We start from the raw sequence: 21,555 nt of genomic DNA, 5'->3' as shown, positions 1-21,555 counted from the left end.
TTTTTTTTCATTAAAAAAAAAAGGTACTTCTATTATAAATTCCGTTTAAATATTTGCTTTAAAAAATGTATAAGTCACAAAGAAAGTCAAAAAATTTAGCTTTTTTTAAAAAATAGAAGTTAAAAGCTAAATAAACTTTTCAAAAACTATTTTTTTTAAATCTAAATAGTTTTAATTTTTGTAAAAATATTTTTAAAATAAATAAGATATAAAAGGTCTTTTTTTTAGTAAGACAATTCAAATGGGCCTCTAGTGATAATGTTGAAGTCCTAATGAGATGTCTAATTCTTTTGATCCAATTATATTTATATATGTTCTTTTTAATTATTTCGATTTGTTTAAATCTTTCACATGTTATATATTTTTTTGACTAAACCATACTTTTCATATTTTCATTTTATTTTAATTTTTAATTATATATAATAATTATATTTTTCTTTATTTGAAATAAATTTATTCAAAATTATTCAAATTCATCTGAGATGTCAACCTCTTTAAACTAGGAATTTTTCATGACATTTACTATAATATAATTACAAAAAGATAAAAAAAAATTTCTTAAATTGGAAAAAAGATGAGCCTCAAAATATAAATCATGACAGAATTTTGAAGCTAATTCTTTATTAAAGAATGAGGATAACAGAGTAGGTGAATTTATACTTAAATTTGAAATAAGGTAACATTATCTTTTGAGTTATCATTTGTTTTTTTATTTTCAATGTTCCTCATTGATGTCGAAAGGACCTGTGATTATCCCATTAAACCATTGAAGAGTATGTAAACAGTTAAAGAAAGCGTTATGAATTGAGGAAGTCTAGACCCAACAATCAAGTGTGATTAATTGGGGATTGATTCTAGGTGATTGATTAGAGTTTGATTGAGGGATGATTGATCAACAACAGCACATAGGCTTGAAATATTCCTCTAGCATCTATTATAAATTAAGGTATAAAATGGGGACAATTTATGACATCTAACTTTTCAACATGGTATCAAAGTAGTTTCAGCTACATAGTATTGTTTACTATCATTTTTCTCATTTAAGGTTTAGTAGCCAAAGTAGTTTACAATTTAGTTGTCATGTTTCTTTTTGCCACATCAAAGATTGGACAATACCATTGTCATTAAGGATGGTTTGGTAAGAAGCCATTATGGCATGATCGTGATCTGGTAAGGGGCGCGGTTATCTACCCTAAACCAAATGACCTGGGGCATGTTTGAATTTTTGTTTTTAAAATATAATTTTTTGATTTTTCAAAATAAAAATATAAAAAAAGCTTATTTGATAAGGTCTATTTTGTAAAAATAGTTCTAAAAATTATAACTGCTTTTTAGTTTTTAGAATCAAATTCAAAGAACATATTTCATCTGTTTTTGTTTTGTTTTTAATTTTTAACTTAAAAAAACACACATGGATAACACATATTTCATTAATTATTCTACAAAGTAATTTTAAGAACAAAAAACACATAACACAATCAAACGGACCCATAGTTTCCATCTTGCTGTTGTTGTGTGATCTTAATTATAAAAATATAGATTATAAAAAATAGTTATAATCTAAAAATAATGATTGTTTCAATTTGGCTTAATGTGTCACAAAATTTTGAATTTTTTAATTACTTTTATTATTAGTTGCTATTAATAAATTTCCTATTTTAGTATTTTTTTTTCAAATAAACAAATTATACATTATCTTCACATGATATAACTCATTTTTATTTTTCATACATAAATTTTATTTTGTACCACATATATCTTTTCTTAATAGCCACCAGCCCACCACATATTTCTTTTAAATTATAGTAAAAAGTGTAATTTTATATTTTCTGTCACGTTCAGTCGTGATAATTTGCACATAAAATCACATAAGAAACCTTGATTATAAGAGAGAAAATACATAATCATACTTCAGATTTAATATTTTTTTTTTTGTTGTAAATTATTTTTTTCTGACTCACTCACATAAAAACCTGTGGATTTTACTATCTTTTTTTCTTTTTTCCATTTACAATGAGACTCATTTTTATGTGAATATGATAGAGACAAAATTTCTGCAGTAAAAATAGAAATATTTTTCACTTTATTTTATATCATAATTTAAGAATTATGTATTAAAAATGAATTTTATATATAAAATATGAAAATGAGTGAAACAAAAGAAAATAAAATAAGGAATGATTTTAATATTTTTTCAAAAAAAAAAATCTAAGAATACCAAACGATGTTATGACGGCAAAAGGCGAAATTGGGTGCCCAGAATAAAATTTATTTGTGTAACAAGAGGATCCCATCTATTTATTCATTTAGAACCATCAAACCCTAATTGTTACGGGTTCATTAACCCAGTTAGGTCTATCAAGTTACCCCGGGTTCATTACCTGGTAAGGCTCATTAAGTTATAACCCAAGCGTTGGCCCAAGACCTTTGTCCCGGAGTAACACATGTGGCTAGCATCTTAGCCATGAACCTGGATTATGGGACTATAGGACAAGAGCCCGGATCGTGGGTTCAAACGCACGATCCTTTCCCGCTATACAACGCTAAAGCCACGATTTATGTAACTGTCATGATCGTCACTATGAGAACTGCTCCCTACTCATGATCTTTATCAATAACCACCTGTGAGAACCATTATAAATACAAGGATAATACCAAAGGAAAAGACTTCAGATAGATTATACTCACTCATTCATACTAAGCAAAAACACTCAACCGATAATCCGAACTTATAGTTGGTGTTCACACTTACATGAGGACGATGACAAAGGTGTTTAAGGAACATATGGGAAAGATGCTCGAAGTATATATGGATGACATGATCGTGAAGTCAGCAGATGTCCGAGATCATTTATCTGATTTAGAAGTGGTTTTCGCACAGAACAGGAAGTTTTATGGGACAATATGCGGTTGAATCCGGCAAAATGTGCATTCGGAGTTCCAGCAGGAAAGTTTTTAGGTTTTTTGTTGACTGAAAGGGGAATTAAGGCGAACCTAGATAAATGACGGGTTGTGCTAGACATGCAAAGTCCAAGAAGTATCAGAGAGGTACAAAAGTTGAATGGACGAGCAACAACTTTATCCAGATTTTTGGCTAAATTGGCTCAAATGTCATTACCTCTTTTTCAACTATTGAAGAAAAGGACATGATTTTAAATGGATGGAGGAATGTGAAGTCACTTTTCGTGACTTGAAACAAATATTAGCATCTCTTCCCATTCTCAACAAGCCGGAACTAGGTGAGATATTATACTTATACTTATGTGTTTAGTAGGAAGCGGTTAGCTCGGTTCTTATCCGGGAACGAGAAGGTGGATTCTAGAAGCCGGTGTATTTTCATAAGCAAAGTGTTACAAGATGCTGAAACTAGGTACCAGCAAATCCAAAAGGTGGCATCCGCATTATTGACGACGACTAGGAGGCTCAGGACTTACTTCCAATGTCACCCGGTGGTTGTAAGGACGAATCAACTTATAAAGCAACTACTGAAGAAGCCGGATTTGGCGGGAATGATGGTTTCCTAGTAAGTCAAGCTTTCTGAATTCGATATTAGTTTTGAAGCACGTAGTGCATTCAAGGCCCAGGTGTTAGCATATTTTTTGGTGGAAATGACCCATCCTAGAGGCGAAGACAGATATGCATGGAGGAAATTATATGTAGATGGATCTTCTAATGAGAAAAGAAGTGGAGTTGGCATTATAATTGAGAACTCAGAGGGGGTTACTATGGAGAACTCGTTAACCTTAGAGTTCCTAACGAGTAATAACAAAGCTGAGTATGAGGTGCTGATCACCGCGTTCATTTATGCCAAAGAACTTGGAGCCGAGTTCCTCCATGTTTACAGCGACTCGCAACTCGCTTCACAAATTAATGGAGCTTACCAAGCAAGAAGGGAGATTATACCTTGCAAAAGTGTAGGAGTTGATGAATGAGTTCAAAGAGGTTCGAGTTGAGCATATCAGGAGGAATGAGAATATTTGAGCGGATGTACTTTCAAAGTTGACAAGTACTAAGTCCACAGGCAACTTGAAGACAATAGTAGAATAAAATATTCAGGCTCCGAGTATTGTTTGTGCAATTGAAGAAGGAACATGGATGGATCCAGTTATGTCTTTTTTGAAGAAGGAAGAGTTACCCGGAGATAAAAAAGGAGCCGCCATGTTGATAAGAAAGGCAACATGGTTTGTAATCTTAGAAGAACAACTATACAGGCGAGGATTCAACTAGCCTTTGCTAAAGTGTATAGCTTCATCGAGAGTATGTTTTGGAAGAAATTCATGAAGGAATAAACGGACATCATTTAGGAAGGAAGTTGTTAGCCAGAAAAGTAATACAAGTTGGTTACTTTTGGCTGACTGTGGGAGAAGACGCCAAGAGGCATGTGCAGAAATGCGAGCAGTGTCAAAAGTTTTCCAATGTCCACTAAGCCCCTCCTGAAGAGTTATTCATTATTTCCTCCCCTTAGCCCTTTTACAAGTAGGGATTGGACCTTTTAGGTCTGTTTCCAAATGCAGTACGAGGAGTTAATTACCTTATCGTAGCAGCCGACTACTTTATTAAGTGGATATAAGCAAAGCCGGTTGGCACCATTATAGCCAATAATGTTGAAAAAAATTTCTATAGAAAGATATAGTTTGCAGGTTCGGCATACCCAACATAATAATCATAAACAATGACAAGCAGTTCATTGATAAGAAATTTTGAGAAGCTGTAGCCGACCTTGGAGTAAAGCATCATTTTTTAGCAGTGGAGCACCCACAGACAAACGGGCAAGTGAAGTCCGCCAACAAAATCCTCACTAACGAGTTGAAGAAAAAAAGTAGAGGTGTGCAAAGGTAAATGGCTAGATGAGCTTGATAATGTGTTGTGGGGGTACCAGACTTCGGTCCAGTCTAGCATACAAGAAGCCCCATTTAAAATGACTTATGGGTTTGATGCAATGCTCTCGGTGGAAGTCGGAGAACCTTCTTGGAGAAAAAGAATCATTGAGGAAGAGAAGGAAGAAGTAAATGAAGAATTAATGAAGATTGATTTGGACTTGTTAGAAGAAGAAAGCGAGAAAACAACAATTGTTGATTTAGCCTCAAAACAGCGAGCAGCGGCCAGGTATAATTGGACTGTAGTAAAAAGGTCTTTTGAAGTTGGAAACCTAGTCCTTAGGAAACCAATGTCGGGAACAAGAATGCAATGGACAGAAAGTTGGAGGCTAACTGGGAAGGTCCATACCGAGTAACAACATGTACTTATTCTGGAGCCTACCAACTCAAGCATTTGGACGGAAGAGCTATTCCTAGACACCAGAATACAGCTAAGTTGAAGAGGTATTTCAGTTAAATTGTGCAAGGATATACAACTCGCCAAGTCTCATGTTTTTATCTTTATTTTTTGTTGTTGTCATGTCATGCCTTAGAATCTTCGTTACCTTTCGAGTTTATTGTAAATTTGAACCACATTTGAATAAAATTAGCGAGTTCCAGGAAAACAGATTCTAGTTTATAGCAAGAAGAAATTAAAGTCCCTTGCCGCCCAGTATTTGGCCTCTTAAGCACCCGTCCTTTTCCTAGTCAGAAGCGAAAAAATCAATTAAGTCCCTTACCGCCAAGTATTCGGCTTCTTGGGCACCTGTCACCCGTCTTTTTCCCAGTCATAAGCGAAAAAAATCAATAAAGTCCCTTGCTGCCAAGTGTTTGGCCTCTTGGGAACCTATCCTTTTCCTAGTCGGAAGCGGGAAAATCAATTAAGTCCCTTGTCGCCAAGTGTTTGGCCTCTTGGGCAACCGTCCATTTCCTACTTGAAAGCGGAAAAATTAATTAAGTCCCTTGCCACAAAAAATTTGACCCCTTGAGCACCCATCCTTTTCCTAGTTGGAAGCGAAAAAATTAATCAAATGTCTTTGCCGCCATATTTTTGGCCTCTTGGGTACCCAAACAATCAAATATATCAAAATTCGATTACCATACATAGAAGAAAACAAAGTAAAAGTTCATGAAAATACGTCGTTCATGAAAATAGGCAAAATATTTTTCAAGACGGAACGTTAGACTAGTAAACAGGCATAATAAAAATATTGTTTAAAACAGTAGCATAAGGTCGACATTCCGACCTTATAAGTATTGCAAACCCTTTCAAGCGTCCTGGTTTGCCGGTTAGCGTCTTCCGAGTTGATAGCATCCGCAGCTTGGGTGGACGTATCCGCGTTCTTAAGAAGAGATGCTTAAGTAGGACGAGACAAAAGAACAACTTTACGACCATCAGCATCATATGTGCATACCACAAATTTGAGAGTTTCAGCCTTATCCAAATCTTGAAGTCCGACTCCCGGGTTATAAAAGGCGACTTGACCCAATACCCAGCCACAAATTTGATGACTATAAGCTTCAAATTTATTATCCATCTTAGTAGCGGCCTTTTTTAAGTTGTCAACTTCTATTTCGAGCTTAGCTACTCAGAGGTCAGATTCTTCCTGAATTTTCTTAAATCGGTCCTGTTCTTTTGCAAGGTCGGCATAATTTTTCTCGGTCAATTTTAACTTTTCTCCAGTCAACTTTGTCGTTTCTTCGGCAATCGCCTTAGATAATCGAGCCTCTTCCAATTGGACTTGTAAACCTTGCAAAATAAATTTGGCGGCTTCTGCCCTCTTCTTGAAAGCCGCTTGCTTGACACTAAATTTATTTTTGAAATCTTGAAGATTCTACGGCTCCATTTACTCGAACACATTTTCTTTCGTGGAAGTCACCAGAGTCGGCTTGCGAATCCACAACAATAAGAATTGTTTCTGTATGGGCAGAACCCGTGCCAGAAGTATCCGGAGTCGTGGACGGGGAACTCTTCCTGGAAGTCGATGAGGGGGGTCCCCTTAGATGACCCTTGGACAACAACACCTTTCTTCATCCGAGCAAAAAAGCTAGGGTCCATTGTTTTATCTGAAAATAGAAAAGAATAAGAAGCTATAATAAAAAGTGACATAGGTAATATAATAGTATCTACTTACTAAAGTTTTTTCGGACTGACTCTAGCGAGTGGCCACACGCTAAAACCTGGCGAGAGGCGATAACTGCTCCTCCCTTAGCTAACTCATGGGCCAAACTTTTAAACCAATTATAAGTTTCCAACTTTTTATCCGATAAATTGTTTGGATTAGGAAGAAACACTTGTGCTGAAGGTGTATAATGAGCTCGGTTCTAGGATAACGGGAACCGAGAAAGTCCATCTTGGCCTAAGAAAAAAGGAGAAGGTGTTGTATTCTGAGAAGAAGAAGCAGAAGAAGTAGAAGGAAGCGCTTCAGGAGAAAAAATCTTGAAATAATCTTCTTTGAAGTTTTTCTAGTTATCTTCAAAGATAGTTCACCATTTCAAACCAGGGAGGGCTTTCAAAGAGACCCAACCAAAGCGACTGGTACCCTTCTCATTGGCATTCTGAAATACCGCAAAAAGACTCGGGAAGAATAGGCTAATTCGTAAGCCCGACAAATTAGTTCAAAAATTTGAAGAAAACACCACATGTTAGGATGGAGTTAAGAGGGTGCAACGTCAAGATAGTAGATGATGTTTGTCTGGAACTCAGTAAAGAGTAGCCGAATTCCAACTTCTAAGAACAAACATTAATATACAAAGAAAAAAGCTTCATCACCTTGTTCAGAAGATGTGCAGATCTTTTCATTTTCCCCGGGGGCTTCAACCCAGAAAGAAGTGTTTATGGGGTCATCCGAGAGGCGTAAAGAACCTAATACTGACTGCAAGGTAGCCATATCATTTTCGTAAGACAAATGAAGTCCTAAAGCCTCTTCGTTTATCCACTCTAAGCTGCCAAGTTAGGTGGGTGAGCGAAACGAGAAGCAAGAAGCGAGTGATAAAGTCGATTTCTCAGCTTGTGCCTGGAAGGAAAGGCACAGTTAGACTCCAACTCGAAAATCAGATAAAAACATAATTCAATATCAGAAGCCGACAAAGGATACAAAGACACCCTAATGCGCCCATAGCCCGACAAACGAAAGAAAGGGGCTCTGCTACTATGTGTAGAACCTTACCAGAAGACACATATTCTCGTCGCCTCAAATCAAAGAAGTTTAACCGATTAAGTAAATCCTTCTCATTCAAGGTACCCCTTATTCTATCATGATTGTTGTAACACCCTGTGTGCACCCGGTGTATTAGCATACAGATGGTAATTGCGCAGCTAATTAAATGCGGAAGCTAACTTTTTCTTTCCAATTACGATCATATTATATTAACCAAGTTGACTTACTTATCCCTTTCAAAATAACGCCTGTATGTAAATTGCAATAATAAACTAACTGAATAACCTCATAGTATAAATAACTGGTATCTAGTCACAGAACTACAATATGTAGATCGGACAATATCCTGATACATTATACAACTCAAATATAACAAACAGGTCTGATATCAATGTGACATGGACAACCCCCATGCTCACCAAATCAGGCAACAAAGTCAAACAAGGTCTCAAATCAGATAACAATATACTGAGTAAGATATAATCAGTATCCAGGCATATCAGCATGCATAACCAACACAGGGTGAGATCTATAAAAAGAAATCTCAGTAAGACAAGGGGTCCTCAAGGATCTCTCCACCCCAAACTCACTTACATGTGCAATATAAGTTCCTAAACAGTAACAATAGTATAGTTTCCCAAATCTATGCAATGCAGCATATATCCATGTCATGTGTGTATGCATCCTACTGGCCAGAGAATAAAAAGGTAGGGATTACATACGTCTATGACCTACAGTACAAGGAACATCACTTGCACCTCACCCACAGAGTTACCATCTTGTATGTCTCCACATACTCAGGGGTTACCGTCTAGGTGATACACCACATACATATCATATGACACTTGAACTCATAAAATAGCTCAATAGCATTTCAATATTCATCACATATTTTCAGAAAACACATAATGCATATAACCATCCCTCCATGAGGTATGGTGGAACCAATAATGGGCAAAATCGAGGACACGAAAGCTTACCTCTTAAGCAATCAATCCCAACAAGAGTCAACACTAGCCCAAGGTCACCAACAGCACAATCACGGTCTGTTTATATCAAGAATATTATCAATATACGTTATCTAGAAGTTCATTACATTACAATAACGTTTCCCTTTTCATTTAATGACCATAGGCTTCTCCCAAAGCCATAAGTCTTCAATACTTTAGGTTCTGACTTACTTACATCATTACAGAGGTTCATTTTATCCAATATAGGGTCTATAAACCAAACCCACGTTTCTATTTGGACAGAACAACTAACTCTACGAATTTTCCCAGAATATCCGAATATCATATCCGGATATCTCAAACCCAATATCCGGATATCCATATCCGGATATCATAAACCCCATAACCGGATATCAATATCAACATATCAATATCCGGATATCATATCCGTATATTTCGCCACAGAATGCAGTTTTGAACTTTGCGAAGATATCCTTTCAAGACATCGTTTTTCAAGTTTTCCAGACATTCAATCATGCATATTTAGGTGTGTTATGCCTTACCAACCCTTAAGTTATCAACTTTCACTTATTATATGCATCAAGGTTCATCTTTTCTATAGAAAATCAAGAACATAAGGAGTGGTGCATACACAAAGGCTCAAAACAGAGTAAAAGAGTGGTCTTGAAGCTTTCTACACAGCTCCAAGGTTCTGCTACTACAAAACCACAAAAATGCTCATCAAGCTTGGTCTTTTCTCTCCAAAAGTAGCTTCTTGAAGCAGCAAATGCCAAGAAAATTACTCTTACTTGACTTACCAAGAAGAACAGCCCCTAAACTCACCTCACACAGTGTCAATAACTCAGAAATGGAGTATCTCTCCCCTTTACAATGCTCACTCACACCTAGCTATGGTGTTTTGGTGAAGAAAACATGAAGAAAGGTGATCTTTTGAAGGTTTCTATGGAGGAGGAGAAGGGTGGCAAGTGAGGAACACAAAACTTCAGAAATGAAGGCACGTAGAAGGGTAGAATCTGACCTAGAAACTTGTGCCCTCATATACATAATCTCATTAAGTTTAATCCCACTGCATTAGCATTAATAGCTCCGCTAATCATTTTAATCTCAAAATTCATATTCTGAACTTAGCCATTTTTCTAGGATTTGTCATAATTTTATTATAATTTTTGCAGCACTTTGTTGGTATGCATTTTATACGTAGCTGGTATTAGTTCTGACGTCAGTTCTCATTATTCTTACTCCAAACTTGATATTCTGGTCCTAGGTATTCTTCTAGGAATATTCATGCACTCATTATAATTTTCGGGATACTTCATCGGTACACATTTATACCGTGAAGCAGAACCGATATTCGCCATTTTCGTCAGAAAAGCGACTTTCAGCGTTATTAAGCCCTTACTATAATTATTTAAGTTTTCCCATATTTATTCAAAGTCAATTATGGAATTATTCCTTAAAATCAATATTAAAATATTAAAATTCCTAATTTAACGATGCGGGTTCTTACATTCACCCCATCTTTTAAGGATTTTGTTCGCAAAATTAGAGACATACCTGTCCCTAAACTCAGGGTATTGCCGGAGAAGCTCGTCCTCCCGCTCCCAAGTATACTCTTCCGGAGTTCTTCCTTCCGATTGCACTTTGACTATGGGGATGATCTTGCTCCTAAGTTTTTTCTCACCGCGATCAAGGATTTTGAGTGGTCTTAAGGGAGTCTTTAAGTTCTCTCGAATTTCCACATCATCAGGTTGCACCATGTGCTAAGGATCTGCTATGTATCGCTGAAGCTGTGACACTTGAAACACGTCATGGATGTTGGCCAACTTGGGAGGCAAGGCAAGCCGGTAGGCAACAGGCCCTACCTGTAAGAACCTGCACTATTAAATTAGGAATTTAAATGATATAATTGTGATATTATGAAATGATTCCATAATTGACCTAAAATAATTATGAGAGAGCTTAAATAATCATAGAAAGTGATTAATAATGTTGAAAGTCGCTTTTATGACGAAAAGTGCAGATACCGGTTCTGCTTCACGGTATAATTGCGTACCGATGAAGTATCACGAAAAATAATAATAAGGGTATGAATATTCCTAGAATAATATTTAGTACTGGTATAACAAGTTTGGAGTCAAAATAATGAGAACTGGCATCAGAACTGATACCGGCTACGTGAAAGCACGTACCGACAAAGTGCTCCGAAAATTATAATAAAAATATGACAAATCCTAGAAAAATGGCTAGGTTCAGAATTCAAAGTTTGGGATTAAAATGATAGACAAAGCTATTAGTGCTAATACTGTGTGTTTAAACTTAAGCGAACTATATATAGTGAATTGCACACAACCCTAGGCTGATACTCAGCCTTCCTATGTGAGTTCTCTGGATGCTCAGTTGTTGCCACCCTTCTTCCTCACCAAACCATTGCCTTTTCTTCATAGTGAATTGCACACTTTTATGATGGATTCTTCATCTCTAGCCTTGTAGAAACTTGTGAGGAAACCTTGGGAGGTAGAGAGACCCCACATTCTGAGTTGCTCAGCTGTTGTTTTGAGTGTGTGAGGCTGATATCCTTGGTTGTTGAGTTGGAGAGCCATTTAGTTGGTTGTGGGAGCTTCAAGAAGCCATATTTATAGTAAAAGGATCAAGCTTGTGGTGTATTTTCGTGGTCCTTTAAAGTCAGAATCTTGGAGCTGTGTTGAAGGCTCCAAGTCTACTCTTTTTTCTGAGTTTGTGAGCCTTAAGGTAACCCAAGATCATCCTCTTAGTATATGTGATGCTTTCCGGCAAGTGTACCGATCACACAAGTAATATAATGATAAGTAGAGTATCGTCTCCACAGGGATTGTAAACCAAGTACTACAATAACCTGTCCCCTTAAGTTGGAAAACTCGATTTGTTGTTGGAAAAATTGTTGACGATTTAAAGTAACAATAAGAACTAAATGTAAAGACTTGTTTTTGAATTTTTATTTAAGAGAAATAAAAACAATAATTGATTTTATAAATATATGAGAAAAGAGCGCACTCACCTTATGATCCCCACTTCTTACTTTGGATTGATATAAAAATACTTATTTATATAATTACTCGGATAAATTATTATCTAAAATAATTAGTTAAATCCCAATCCCTTGGCAATTTAACCCTTTAATCTCAATTGGAATCCTAATCCCTTAGCAACCCCGCATGAAAATCAAGCAATGAACTCAATAATTTAAGCATCCGCAATTCACACAAGCCTATCCCTAGAGCATGCATAAATTGTTACCTTACCCCTTTCAGAATCAAAAACCCCAATATCCCTATTGCGAGCCCTAATTCCAAATTATTATCTCCTATTAGGTTGATCAAGTCTAACAGAAATAATAAACAATACACACAGGGTAAAGATAAAGAAATTTATATAAACGAGTAAAACTAAACCAATCCATCGTAACAAGGGTTCACATAGGGCTCGTGACCCTAACTACAATAAAAAGTACTAGCCAAGCATAATCATGGCTAAAAATCCAATATTCAATGAAAGCATAAAATTAAAGAGAAGAAGATGAAGATAAAGAACTGTGGAAGAATCCCTCTGAGAACTGTCGTCGGTCTCCTTCTGAATGTAATGTGATATCTCTAGGGTTTTGTCAAGAGGATATATTTATAAACCTCTTTTTCTTCTTCCAAAAATACCCTCGGATAACACGGTACTCCTTTCCCGCAAACCGGCGCCAGTTTGGCGCAAGTTTGCGCCGCCAATGCTGCCAAAGTCAAAATTTCCAGGAACTTGGCGGTAGTTGGCGCCATATTGGCGCCACTAGGCACCATTTTTCTTCACCTTCTTGGCGCCATCTTGCGCCACTTTTGTGTGGAATTGGCGCCACTTTGCGCCATGACACTGTCTATTTTTGTTCTTTCAGAATTCGGCGCCGGTTGGCGTCATTGTGGTGCCAGTTGGCGCCACTTGCAAAGTACCGCTGTGAAATCCAGAAACTAGCGCGGGTGTGCGCCAGTGTGGCGCCATTCTGCTGGCATTTGTACTGTGATACATCTATGTGGAGTTGCATTAACATACTTTTTATAATCTTCACTTCTTTTTCCTGCAAAAACACAACCAATAGATAAATAGTATTGATATAGAAAGAATCAATATAAATAGCAAATATGTATTTAAATTTCTCTCTTATGACTCAATTCTTATCAATTTTGATACAGAAAAATCACACTTGCCAGAGGCACATCAAATCATTCCCAGATTTAAACGTTGCTGTCCCCAGCAATGTACAAGACTCAATCTAGGAAATAATCAATTGTTCCAACATAACATCACATAGACAATCAATAGATCACTATGATAAGCATGGCTGAATCAATGCAAAGAACTCCTAACAATGCCTTCTATTCTCATGAAAAAAATGTCAGAATCTAGCTTGAACACCCCTCACCAAGATAAACATATAACGCTCAGCACTCAAGTGTTTGGGGGAGTAGCAATCACTCAATCCATCACAGCAATAACATTACCATAAGCTTGATCATATTCTCAAGTTCCTAAAGATGAAGAACCAAACACATGCATCAATTGATCAAAAGGACTTCACAGGTTATAACTTGGCCGGGTTGAGGGGTAGGAATATATGGTTAGTAGCTCAAACAACAATGAGATTGAAAAACTGATATTATTTCATTTTTAACACATTCAACTCAATGATTTTGCTCCACTAACATTCCCACAGAATTTCGGGAATTAATTCCTTTCAGCCACTTTTTATGCACATTCACCCTTTTTCTTTTTTCTTTTTCTTTTTTTATAAGGGTATAGATGAAATTTACATCCCCTAATTACTTGACCTCTGTGGAGCTTACCTCAATTTCTTTGTTTTAACTTTCAACACATCAGTAATTCAATCTCAATCAAGGTAAGTCACTTGGATATAGGCTAAGCCATCAATCAGGCCACAGGTCATTTATCAACAACAAAGTTAAGGCTCAAAGGGGCTAGCAATGGAAAAATTCATACAGGTGGATTATTTTGGCCAATAGCTAACAAGAACAAAATGCCTTTATCATATCAACCAATGCATGCATAACAGAGAAACAGAGCAAGTTCTAGAATGCTATCACAGTGAGGTCTCTCAGAATAAAATAAGTGTTTAAGCACAAAACCTCACCAGCTATGATGTCAAGCTAGACTTCCACAAGAAACATCAGGCATCATTAATCATTCAAACACAAAATTCAGACAAACGAGCAATCATGAAATCTACTTATGCCCATACAATATCATGCCAGAAGTTCATACAATATATTTCCAAGAATTCAGTCAAGCACATTAACTAGATAAGCACATTTAAACCTGAGAATTGCTTGAAATACAAATCACTATTTTTTTTAAATAAAATAAAGAGCACACAAAATACTAAAAAAAATAACTAAGAAATTTAAAAGAGTTAGAATATCTCCCCTGATAGAAGAATTGCAGTTCTAAGGTGCAAGCCTACTATTCCCAGATTTAGAGAATTGTTGTCCTCAGCAATAATTAAACCACAAGAAGGAAGAAAAAACTTGCACAATGGAACAAACAGTGGCATATAGGATAAACCATAATGTGAACATTAAAACATCAGAAAGAGATATACGAACACAAAACAACTAAAAACACAAAATAGAAAAATAAACTAATATACAAAATCTCCGTCAGCAAGGAGATATGATCAACCCTCCATGTCATCCCCCTCAGCAGCGTGGGATGACTCAGCAAATGGAAGGTCTGGTGGTACTGGATGCCTTGGTGTATGAGACCACCATTCCCAGATTTGCTCCAAACCATGGAGCCATGTTAAGAACTCTTTGAAATATTGATTTTTTCGAGAGATAGAGTCTCGGTGTGTCTTGTCAAACTTCAGCTCTCGGTGTCTCTTCCAACTCGTATCAAAGAGTTTCACCACTTCCTTTCTCAGTACCTTCGTCAGTCCAGGATGACGCCTCTTTTTGGGTTTCCTCCCCGGTTTGTCATCATCTTTTAGAGTTTGAGGAAGCTCCTTTTCATGATCAGAAGACAATCCTTCTTTATCAGACTCTTTCTTTTCAAGAACCTCTAATGCTACATTCTTTTCTTCCTTAACAGGAATAATTTCATGCACCTTTGGTTCTTCATCAAGCTCTTGACTAGCAGATTTTCCTTCTTTCCCCACTTGTTCTAAAACATCAAGTTTAAAACAATCGCCTTTGTCAGAAGATTGTTTCATAGAATCAAAGACATTGATGGTGATGGTCTCATCATCCATCCTTAACTCCAGCTTCCTGTTCTCAACATCAATCATGGCTCGAGCAATGGCCAAGAAAGGTCTACCCAACAAAAGCGGCATCTCAGTTCCCCCTTCCATGTCAAGCACCACAAAATCAGCAGGAAAGATGAACTTGCCCACCTTCACCAGAACATCTTCAATAATACCACTTGGCTTCCTTAAAGACTTATCAGCAAGTTGGAGAGATGCTAAAGCAGGCTTCAACTCGGTGATCCCCAAGGAATTACAAACAGAAAGGGGCATCAAATTAATGCTAGCCCCAAGATCGCATAACGCTCTGTCAATTCTAGTGTTCCCAATATCAATAGGAATATTGAAACTCCCAGGATCACGAAGCTTAGGCGGGAACTTCTTTGTAATAATAGCACTACACTCTTCAGTGAGTGTCACCGTTTGGCATTCTTGCAACTTGTGCTTCCTTGATAACATGCACGCCAGAGCTTCAGCAAAAGGTATGTTCACATGTAACTTCTTGAAGATATCCAGAAATCTTGAATATTGTTGTTTCTGAGCATCTTTCTTGAACCTTTCTGGGTAAGGTGCCATAGCTCGCACGTATTCAGGATTCAGCTCGAATTTCTTCTTCTCAGCAGCAATAATTTGTGGCTCCTCTTCTTCACCTTTTTGAACAGGTTTCTCAACTTCAGAAGGAATCACCACCTCTTTTTATGGCTCCTCAATCGCCTTAAGCTTCTCATTAGCTTCCACATTTGCGTTTGGCTTTTCTGGAGCTGCTACCACTTTACCTCTTCTAATTCGGATTAGTAACAGTGTTACTAGGGAAAGTACCTGGAGCTCTTTCAGCCATCTATTTAGCTATCTGGCCAATTTGGTTCTCCAAATTTCTGATGAAGGCTTGTGTATTTCTGGCATTGGCCCTAGTCTCTTCCATGAAAGCATTTGTGGTTTTGGTATTGGCTCTAGTCTCCTCCATTAAAGCATTAGAATGTTGAGCCATTTGTCCAATTAACTTCTCTAAGTCTGAAGGTTCCTTTTGTGGAATAGGAGGAGGTTGCAGATAGTTGCTGGAACTATAGTCAAGACCACCTCCTTGACCTCTCCTCTGAAAATTACTTGCACCAGGAAAATTCTGATTTCTTGAAAAAATTTGTTGGGGCTTCTGGTCATACCAAACCCCATTTACTTGCAACTGCTGTGGATTATCACCCATTAGAGTAGGGCATTCATTAGACTCGTGAGCCTCTCTACAGTACTCACACATCACAGAAGTTGATTGAACCTTGGACACTTGCAGTTTCTCGAACTTCTCATTCAAGCTGTCAAACTTTTTGGACAACAGCTTTTGTTCAGCAAGCATAGCATCATTGCTTTCCAGCTTTATCACTCCTTTTTTTATCTGAGCTTGTACGCTCTCATTCTCATTTCTTGCTAGTTTCTTGATCAAGTCAATAGCTTGTTCAAATGTACTCTGTCAAATAGAACCTCCAGTTGCACTATTAATCACCAACCTTGTTTCAGGAGAGATGCCATTAAAGAAGATTGCCACCTTTCTGTCATCATCTTCCTCATAGTGCGGACACTTCAGGATAAGTTCCTGAAATCTATTCCAGGTTGCACACAACGATTCTCCTTCAAGCTGGCGGAAGTTTGTGATCTCATTTACCAACTGGTTGTACTTCTCCATAGAGAAGAACTCGACAAAGAAATTTGTTGACAAGTCTTCCCATGTCATGATACTATTAGCTGGCTGCCTATCTATCCATCTGAGAGCCCTTCCCTTAATAGCAAAAGGGAATAAGCGAAGCCTAATAGCATCAGCAGACACTCCATTGTGCTTAGTAGTGTCACAGATTATCAGAAATCGATCTATGAACTCATGAGGGTCCTTCTCTTCAGCACCAGAAAATTGAGCCCTCTCCACCAAAGTAATCAAAGATGGCTTCAGCTCAAAATTGTTTGCCTCCACCGTTGGCCTGAGTATACTTGAGTTTGGCCTATTGAACACCGGAGTCAGAATGGTGTCCAACAATCTTGAAGGTGGGTTATTTGCATTGTTGTTGTTCTCCATCTCTTGTGTTGGTTGTATAGGTACGTTCTTGAATTCTTCCCAAATAATTTGCTTGGAAACTTTCCTCAGTCTCCTCCCAGTCCTTGAAATTTCAGGATCAAATACAAGGTCTGTAGGAGGAAGTCTACCTCGCATAAAACTCAGAAAAATTTGTTAGTAGCACCTGCAAAACACAAAACAAGATAGAACAAAAAAAAAATAAAAAAATAAAAATAAAAATCCAATCTCAAAGATCAACGGTTATTTATAATATCGGAATTAACAAACCCCGGCAACGGCGCCAAAAACTTGATGATCTCCGGCAAGTTTACCGATCGCACAAGTAATATAATGATAAGTAGAGTATCGTCTCCACAAGTATTGTAAACCAAGTATTACAATAACCAGTCCCCTTAAGTTGGAAAACTCGATTTGTTGTTGGAAAAATTGTTGACGATTTAAAGTGACAATAAGAACTAAATGTAAAGACTTGTTTTTGAATTTTTATTTAAGAGAAATAAAAACAGTAATTGATTTTATAAAGATATGAGAAAAGCATTGTAGCTAGAGCGCACTCATCTTATGATCCTCACTTCTTACTTTGGATTGATTTAAAAATACTTATTTATATAATTACTAGGATAAATTATTATCTAAAATAATTAGTTAAATCTCAATCCCTTGGCAATTTAACCCTTTAATCTCAATTGGAATCCTAATCCCTTAGCAACCCCGCATGAAAATCAAGCAATGAAATCAATAATTTAAGCATCCGCAATTCACACAAGCCTATCCCTAGAGCATGCATAAATTGTTACCTTACCCCCTTTCAGAATCAAAACCCCCAATATCCCTATTGCGAGCCCTAATTCCCAAATTATTATCTCCTATTAGGTTGATCAAGTCTAACAGAAATAATAAACAATACGCACAGGGTAAAGATAAAGAAATTTATATAAACGAGTAAAACTAAACCAATCCATCGTAACAAGGGTTCACATAGGGCTCGTGACCCTAACTACAATAAAAAGTACTCGCCAAGCATAATCATGGCTAAAAATCCAATATTCAATGAAAGCATAAAATTAAAGAGAAGAAGATGAAGATAAAGAACTGTGGAAGAATCCCTCTGAGCACTGTCGTCGGTCTCCTTCTGAATGTAATGTGATATCTCTAGGGTTCTGTCAAGAGGATATATTTATCAACCTCTTTTTCTTCTTCCAAATATACCCTCGGACAACACGGTACTCCTTTCCCGCAAATCGGCGCCAGTTGGCGCCGGTTTGGCGCAAGTTTGCGCCGCGAATGCTGCCAAAGTCAAAATTTCCAGGAACTTGGCGCTAGTTGGCGCCACTAGGCGCCACCTTTTTTCACCTTCTTGGCGCCATCTTGCGCCACTTTTGTGTGGAATTGGCGCCACTTTGCGCCATGACACTGTCTCATTTTGTTCTTTTAGAATCCGGTGCTGGTTGGCGCCACTTGCAAAGTACCGTTGTGAAATCCGGAAACTGGCGCGGGTTTTCGCCAGTATGGCGCAGTCTGCGCCATTCTGCTGGCATTTGTACTGTGATACATCTGTGTGGAGTTGCATTAACAGGCTTTTTATAATCTTCACTCCTTGCCGCATATGTCCATGTCATGTGTGTATGCATCCTACTGGCCAGAGAATAAAATGTAGGTATTACGTACGTCTACAACCCACAGTACAAGGAGTCAACCATGTACCTCACACACGAAGTTACCATTTTCATGTGGCCCGACATGCTCAGGGATTACAGTCTCGTGTGGAATACCCCACATACATATACATATGGAAAATGCACTATATGATAATCCAGCTCAACAACATATCCAATACTCATAACATAAACAGATATAATTCCATAATCCAGCTCAACAATATATCTAATACTCATAACATAAACGGATATAATTCCATAATCCAGCTCAATAATATATCCAATACTCATAACATAAACGAATATAATTCCATAATCCAGCTCAATAATATATCCAATACTCATAACAGATATGATTTCCAGTAAATATACCATGCACATAAATCAATCCCCCATGGGATTTGGTAGAACAAGCAACGGATAAAATCGAGGACCAAAAGCTTACTTGTATCGGTAAAGTCCTCTAATACCTACTCAGTATCAACGTGGTCACCAACAACCAAACAATCCAGTGAGTAACAATATGGTTTAATGGCAAACACATCATCAATAATCATATCCTACAATTTCATATCAAATGGAACATGTTTTCTTTTTCCTTTAACGTACTGTAGGCTTCTCTCAAAGCCCCCAAACACAAACTGTCTTTACCATTTTTAAAACTGTAGTTGCACCTCTTTACCAAAAATTCTATGATTTTAATATGTTAAACTAGATATCTCAAGCTTTCCAACGACATATTTTATGTCTCATTTGGAGTTGTATAACTCCGGTTATGTTAAACGCGACTTCAAACTGACACTGCAATCAAACCACTTAACCAATGGCTATGAAATTTTACAGAGTTGTATCCCTATATCTAGGGGTGTAAATGGGCCAGGCTGGCCCAGCCCAGCCTACAGCCCGGCCTACATAAAGCCTAGCTTGGCCCAGCCTTTCAGAAAAGTAGAGTAGGCTTAGGTTTTTAAGAAAGCCTTTTTAACAAATAGGCTGTAGGCCAATTTTGTCAAGTCTAGCCCAAAGCCTTGTAGGCTAGCCTATTTAATTTATTAAAAAAAATAATATTTATTTTATGTAGCATGGCAAAGTACCAATACTAGTACCTATGTAATTTCTCTTGTAGACTTTATTTCAGAACCCAATAATTGTATTTTTCTTATTTTTCCTATTTCTTTGACTCTATTCCTCTATGATATACATTCTAGAGCTGGGGTATTTGAAAGTTCGAGATGGCCTTGAAGGCCGATGCATGCAAGAGGGAAAAACAAAATTTTTCTTTGCGGAATATACATGAACATCAAGATCATGCTTTAGGAAAGCATGATGTTACCTTGTTCGTGAAATCACCAGATGATCAAGGCCGGTCTGAAGGGTTCAGACCCTCTAACGTTGATCCACACCACCCACTCGTCTAGGTGCAAGAACTCCTTCTTGTGAAGCCACCGGATGATCACCACAAAGAGGCTTGCTAGGCGCTATATGTGTGAAGATGGAGGCTAGGTGAAAGTGTTTGAAAAAGTGAAGCTCTCAATGTGAAAGCTTCACAAGTGGCGCAGGAGAGAGGAGAGAATAGGCTAGGTTTTCAGAAAAACCCTTGGAGGAACAACTGATCACTTAGGCACATAAGAGGAGAGTATTTAAAATAAAATACCAATCAAATTTTTCTCCTAAAAATCTGATCATTAGGCGCCAGATTGGAGAGAGAGAAGTGGAGCTGTTTTATTTCAAAAATTGCTAACAGGCTCCTAGAATATTCTCTTGAGAATTGGTTCAAAACCTATTCAAAATTCTGATCAGAAATCTTCATAAGATCAGCTATATGGTGCGCCCCATATAGCCCAAAAAGGTGACCACATACATCTGAGTAGTTGCATTCAAATTTGAATCAACTCACTCAGATTTTCTCCCAACTGACTGAATCTTCAGGAGCTAATTTTGATGAGCAAATCTTGCTCACCAACAACCCAAATCAGCGCCATATATGGCCTTGGATCTTGTCCAAAAGATTCTCTCATGATACTAGTGATTTGTTCCAACAAGATCTCATCTTATCTTTTTGTTATGAAACAACCTTTCATAGGCAATTCAAATTCAAATTCAAATATTTGAATTCAAACATTCAAATATTCAAATTCAAATGTTCAAAATTCAAATTCAAATTCAAAATTCAAATTTTCAAATTTCAAAATTCAAATTTCAAAATTCGAATTCAAAATCCAAATTTCAAAATTCAAATTTCAAATTTCGAATTCAAAATCCAAATTTCAAAATTCAAATTTCAAATTTCAAATTTCAAATTCAAAATTCAAATTTCGAATTCCAAAATTCAAAATTTAAATGTTTGATAATTAATTTAACTAATTAAATTAATTAGTAATGTCTTGGACTATCCAAGCCCATTACAATGAACCATGCGTCCTCCACCCCTTTAGGTGGAGTTCCAAACAACTTCTTGGGCTAATAACTATTATTAGACCCAATACCTTTAATGCTAGAGCATCTAGACAATTAGGTGTTTGTGTGTGACCCATTAGGTCTAACTTAGCCACTGACATAAATGGGCTTCAGCCCAATTAGCCCAC

The sequence above is a fragment of the Gastrolobium bilobum genome, unplaced genomic scaffold (assembly GCF_033153095.1).
Source record: "Gastrolobium bilobum isolate Gb01-03AN ecotype WA unplaced genomic scaffold, APGP_CSIRO_Gbil_v1 utg12245, whole genome shotgun sequence".
Classification (NCBI taxonomy): Eukaryota; Viridiplantae; Streptophyta; class Magnoliopsida; order Fabales; family Fabaceae; genus Gastrolobium; species Gastrolobium bilobum.
The sequence above is the reverse complement of the archived record's forward strand: the minus strand, read 5'-3'. Positions refer to the sequence as shown.